Genomic DNA, 6,444 nt, shown 5'->3' with positions numbered 1-6,444 from the left:
AATCTCTTCATCATTTCTTCACCAATTTTCAAGAAAAGGTATGGGTTTTGTCTCTTTCTCAATGTATTTCATGTTTCTAGCCCTAGACTTCTTGGATTGTGTGTTTGTGTTGAGATCTGAAAATATGATGATTGAATATGGTCCATTGATGTTTTGTTGAGCTTATTGTATGGGTTTTGTTGGTTATGTGTTCTTACTCTTTGCCTAGGGTGCATATGGTGTCATTTGTTGCGCACACACACTCTTTGACATGCTTAAGATCTCAATGTCATGATTTTAGGGTTTTATTCAAAAATTCTAATTTGAGACTAACCAGTGCTAATAAAGTTTGTTGTCATGTGTGATTTCTATTGCTCTTTTAAATTACATGATACAGTTTGGAAATGTCTTCGTTCAAGAGATCAACCGTGAAAGGAAGTAGTAGTAAAGGCAAAGAACCAGTGATTGATCTTGACAACTTCACTCCTAAAGCCAAGAAGTCTCGATCATCAATAGGATTCTATGATGTCAGCAAATTCAGATCATAGGCAGCTTCTCAAGCTTATGAGAATTACTTCATGGAAGCTCCCTTGTTAGTGGAAAGGGTGCTTGAGCAAGGTTCTCTTCTAGATACGAACATCTCGAAATGGTTTGCTAACAAGGATTGGAACTTTCTCCTATCCAGCTTAGAAGAACCGTATGAACAAATGGTGAAGGAATTCTATGCAAACGCCATTTATGAAAGGGTTGAGCTGAAATGTTGGGTTAGAGAACAGCACTTCACAGTAACACCTTGCTATCTTGCTAACATTTTGCACATCAACTAGCCAATGTTTCCAAAGCCACTGGTGTATGATGACTTGAATCTAGAGGAGGATTTACTTCGAGACATTCTTGGAGATAACTTGGAATTCTCTCCCAATGGGAAATCAATTAGTGTTTCCTCACTATCTCCAAAATTGAGAGTACTTACAACAATCATGTTCCACAATCTCTATCCTTTATCCAGCATCGGATACATGAATCTTGGTAGAGCCTTGTTCCTTCATGACCTGTTTACTGATGAAGAGATCGATATTTACGCTTATATCTTCCATATTTTGTGCAAAATTGCCGTAAGGAACTGCATTCCTTTCTGCTGCCTCATTTCAAAGATTTTGAAACTCAAAGGCATTCATCCATTGGAAGATGAGTCTCCCTACCTGAAGCTAAGTCCAATCCATATTCATACGCTCAATGCTAGCATTGGCCATAGTCGAAAGGGAATTAAGACAAAGAGTCCAACTTCTTATGATGGTTCACGCTCTCGCTTATACTCCTATGATGAGAAGTTATACAACATTCTGGCATCCGTCCACGGCATAAGCACTAAGATGTCTGGACTTGCCTCTCTCCTGCACCATCACAACATCCGTTGTGATATGAAGTTCACTTCTCTCCAAACTCAATTGGACCAAATTCAAAGAAAGCTACAAGAAAATGAGAACTAGCTATTCCATGACAAAAAGAGGGAGATGGTGATGATAGGGGGAGTATAACGATAGGGGGAGAAAGAGCTTGATCAAAGGGGGAGTATTGAAGTTGAAGAGCAAGAGAAAGAAAAGGCCTATGCTTAATATTTTGCTTCATATTATCATATATCAGAGTTTATGTTATGTATTTGAACTATGTTTTTATGTACCTTTGCTTTGTAACTTAGTACTTTTAGTTAATGTTATGCATTTTCTTTAGTACATCACTCTTGTGCCCTTGTTGGATTTTATATCCTTGATGCAATTACCTTGTGTATTTGTATCGGTTGAGTGTTAGACATGCAAATGATACTTTGTATTGAGCTTATTAGCTTGTATGTCTGGATGTTCATTCCTTGTGTGAATGATCATTATGATAACTATTTATAGTGATTGTTTTTGTTTGGTCAAGATATGCTTTATTGCTTTAGTCTTTACTACTTGATCGCATTATGCTTGCTCTATATACATTTCAAGATTTCTGCTTACAGTGATCATCTTGTGTTATTGTTTTCAGGAAAAACTTGTTCGTATTTTTCAAGAGCTTCACAGGTTCTAGAGTTAGATGTGAGTGAGTTTTGGCAACTGTTCCCAACTCATATGTTAAGTCTAAAGTCTGTTTTAGGGTTTTGTCACGGAATAGTCAAAGGAGGAGATTGTAAGGTTGAATTTATTCAATCATGTGTTGGCTTTATTTCGTGCCAAATTTGCTTGTAATTTAGCAATTAGATACCCTATATTTAGGTGAGAATTATGTAAGTGTAGTGTGTGAGAGAGTGTGAAAAAAGCTCAAGATGTGTGCACTCAAGAAGAGCCTTGCGATTGGATCTCGCGACTAGGTCGCGATTGGCAAGTTGCCAAAGGTGGCATACGTGTAAAGCATGCAGGGGAGCTGAAGGATCATGACAGCTGGAGTATTATAGGACAAAACTTCCAGTCTGGCCAGGCAGTTAGCTCCGACTTAAACTCGCAACTCGTTCTAGTCTCGAGGTTGAGTCGCTAGAGTGCCTTGTTTGATGAAAATTGACATTTCGCATTCCTCATACACCCTACTATAAATACCCTTATACCCACAAAATGTAGAGAGCTTTCAGAGAGAATTTTGAGAGAAAAACCCTAGAGAAAAACAAGATTGACCCATCCACAATCTTTATCTTTTGATTTTTCAAATTCCTTTACTCTCACCCTTTCTATTGACATATCCTTGAGAGGTACATTTAGCCAAATCCTTATCTCACCATACCTATAAAGTAAGAAGGTAATTTGGTGCTTGGGAAGCAGTTCAGAAGGGACCAATTCATTTTGGTTGATGCAATGGGCGATTGTGGGATCTGGTAAGTTAGAGAAGATAAAGTTCGGCATAACCCTGTTGGAGCAAGAAGCTTATAAGGCTTATGTGCACTAGGTAGATTAGGCTTGGAGGGTCGTCTGCTATTCATGTATCCCAACTTCATTCTCTAGTGGATTATTGACCGCTTGGAGGGCGGCGGAGAGGTTTTTCGTCGAGAACTTTGACTTCCTCTTCGATAACACATCGCCGTGTTATCTTTGTGTTTGTATCTCTTTTCCTTTACTCTTTACCTTTAATTGCTACTGTGATTGTATTTAATTTTGGTTTAGAGTGTGTTACCAATTTGGATATAGCTTATATTTATCATTCCGCACATATATTGTTTGATTATAAGCTTGTGTTGGTATTTTTATATTTAGGGGTCTAAACGTTCATAGGTGTTTTACACACTATTTGAACTTTCATATATATATATATATATATATATACACACACTTTTGAACACAGGTTGATAGGCTCAAGTTCATTTAAATTTTCCATTCCAAAATTGACTCCAATAGTTGTTTTTTAAGAGATTTTTAAAACTAGTTTCATCACACGTGCTTCATGCATGCGATAAGACTCTTTTTTATTTTTTCTTTTGGCCTAAGTGTCATTTAAAAGTGAGATAGAGATAGTGTCTTAATTTTTAGGATCTTTCTCTACCATGGCGTTGATAAAAGTTTAAAATTTTGAATTGAAAATCAAAAATGATAATTTAGATTGGAGAAGATAAATAAAAAAACCTAAAACTTTGGAATTTTTAAAAAATAGTAAATTACTCTTTTAACTGTTTGTGTTTTTTAAATTTAAAATTATTTAACTAGAAGATATGAGGCATTTTAGAGGGTTAAAGAATTTGTGTGAGAATATTTTAGGGCGCAAAATGATGAAACCCAAATAAAGAATCATGTTATTAATAGTATATATAAATGATGATGAAGATTTCAATTACTGTAATTAGTTGTTTATGATTGGATCCTAACCAATCAAAACTAGAAATATTTAAGGGTTTTTTTTTTAGCATTGTGTTAAGAGGAGGAGGAATTATAAAAAAAAAGTAAAGGCGTTTCACAAATTGTTTTTGTTTTTGTTTTTTTTTTTCTTAATGCTTTTAGGGCCCTCCGCCTAGGGCTTTTTTTTTACTAAACTATTTAAAACCATACGCCTAGGGTTTTAAATAGTTTAGAATTTGACTTATACAAGGGTTTATTAAGATATATCTAGCTTTTCATAAAAATTGTCTAGAAATGCCCATGACTTTTATTTAAAAATACACCAAATGGCTGTAGTCAAATAATAATGAAACATTGGCCACTAATTAAATTATTTCAATTTAAGTATGAATATAAGTATTTATAAATAAAATAGCAACATTTAATAGCACATTTATAATGTCATTTTTTTTTGTCCTTTCTTACTTAAAAGAATATCTCTTTGTTATTATGGTTATCAAAGCAGATCAGTAGTTTACGAAAGGGTTGGGCTTGTGTCTAATGACCAGTTCCATTGAACATGTTGAAATGCGGATACGTGTTTAGTTTTGGACATGTGTCCATATCCTAGTGTGTCTAGTGGAATTGGGCACTGGACAGAAGTCTTTCTCTTTACGAAACCATAACGACTTTTCCGTAATATATATTTTTTCACAAAATATCTATTGTCAAACTCTATTTTTTGTTGTAATGTCAAATAGTGGAAAAGTTGACAAATAAATCACCTTTACAATTACTCTAGATAGTCATATATGCGATTTTTACCTCAAATGATGAGTGAAGTTTTATATCTCATCATGTAACCAACTTTTTAACCAAATATGTCTAAATGAGAAATAGAGTTTTGAATCCCTATTTTTCCATAAAACCAAGAGATAATGTAGTATTATCATTTTGCATGGAGGTTTATTTGTTTTGTTAGTAAAATTTCTTGATAATATACTGTACAAGTTATGAGATGAAATACTACCGTTTTTCTTTTATTTTTATAAATGTCTTTTTTTTATTATAAAATAAATAAAATTTCAAAATATAACTAGTAATGAAGAAGGTTATTAGGGATGGCAATTTTTCCCCGCCCCGCTTGACCCGCCCCTCCCCACTTCGCCCCGTGCGGGTTTTCCCCGCCCCGCAAAGGTGGTGGGGCGGGGATGGAGCGAGATTTTAGACCCACACCATGGGGCGGGGCGGGGATGGGTTTACACTTTTTAGACCCACCCCGCCTCACCCCGCCCCATCCCCACCCCGCCCCGCATTAATAAGGGTTAAATTGTAATTTTATTGTATCCTAAAACCCTACTATTTAAACAAAAATATCATCAACTTATTTTATTCTACCTAACTTGGCTCTACCTCTTTTTTCTCTCTAGCAAAGTTGGAAATAAGGTACCAATTTTAACTTCTTCTTTTTTTTGTCTTTATTGGAAACAAATTTATATACTATTGAATTGATGATTTCATTCATGATTCATACGGTCTTTCTCAACTTACTTTTCATCATGTACATAATATAATTTTTTTTAATGAGTTACGAGTTTGTGGCTCTAAATATGTGTCTGTGTAATTGTTTTTGTAATTTTGTGTGGGCATTTGGCTGCTTAACAACACTGTTTCTTTAAGCTTGTTAAAATTTTATTTTATCATGTTATGAGATTTTTGTTGTGATATTGTCTTGTTAAACATTTAGATAATATTATTTAGTTTTTGCTAAAAATTAGTTTAATTTGATAGGATAAATTTATTTATAATTTCAAATATATTTTTATTATTGAAACATGTCATTTTATTTGAAAAAAATGGTAATAGTTGTAGGGAAAATTAACAAGAAATAAAGTTTTACGGTGTAGGGTGGGGCTTCGCGGGTCTTCATGGGGCCTTAAGGGGCGGGGATGGGGCAAGAAATTTTCCCCATCATGCGGGGCGGGGCGGGGATGGGGCAAGAAAAATCCATGCGGGGCGGGGGCGAAGATCTCATCCTTCGGCCCCGCCCCGCCCCATTGCCATCCCTAAAGGTTATCATTACCTCATTTTGTGGAGGTAATGTGCAAAACAGCAATGTAAAAGAATTGTATATAGTTAGTTAGGCAACATTTGAAACAATAAAGGAAAGTAGCATCTCGAGTTTTAGAAACTCGAGATCCATATTACAAAAAGGCCACATAGATCTTGAGTCTTTAAGACTCAAGTTTCATGCGAAAAAAATTTCACCTATAGTGGCGTTTTTAAGCATTTCAGTGACGTTTTAAAGCTCTATAGTGGCGTTTTCCTGGAAATTTTTTTTTCTTAAGTACAGATTTATGGAGTCCTATAGTGGCCTTTTTTTAAACCCTATAGTGACGTTTTATAAACATAAGCGGCGTTTTTATTTAATTTATGGAAATCGAGTCTTTAAAACTCGATTTTTAGCTTAATTTTTTTCCACTTTAAACTAATCTATTTACAAATCGAGACTTAAAAACTCGATTTTTATCTTGAAACTCGAGTTTTAGACATTCGAGATGCTAGTTTTCACCATTGTTTTGAAACGTGACAATTAATTAAATTTTTTAATATTTATTGTTATTTAAAAAAAAAATTCCATTTTGTGTGTGCCCAAACAGGCCTGAAACTGCAACTATAATAATTACTC

This window comes from Quercus lobata, chromosome 5 (assembly GCF_001633185.2).
Source record: "Quercus lobata isolate SW786 chromosome 5, ValleyOak3.0 Primary Assembly, whole genome shotgun sequence".
NCBI classification, from domain to species: Eukaryota; Viridiplantae; Streptophyta; class Magnoliopsida; order Fagales; family Fagaceae; genus Quercus; species Quercus lobata.
The sequence above is the reverse complement of the archived record's forward strand: the minus strand, read 5'-3'. Positions refer to the sequence as shown.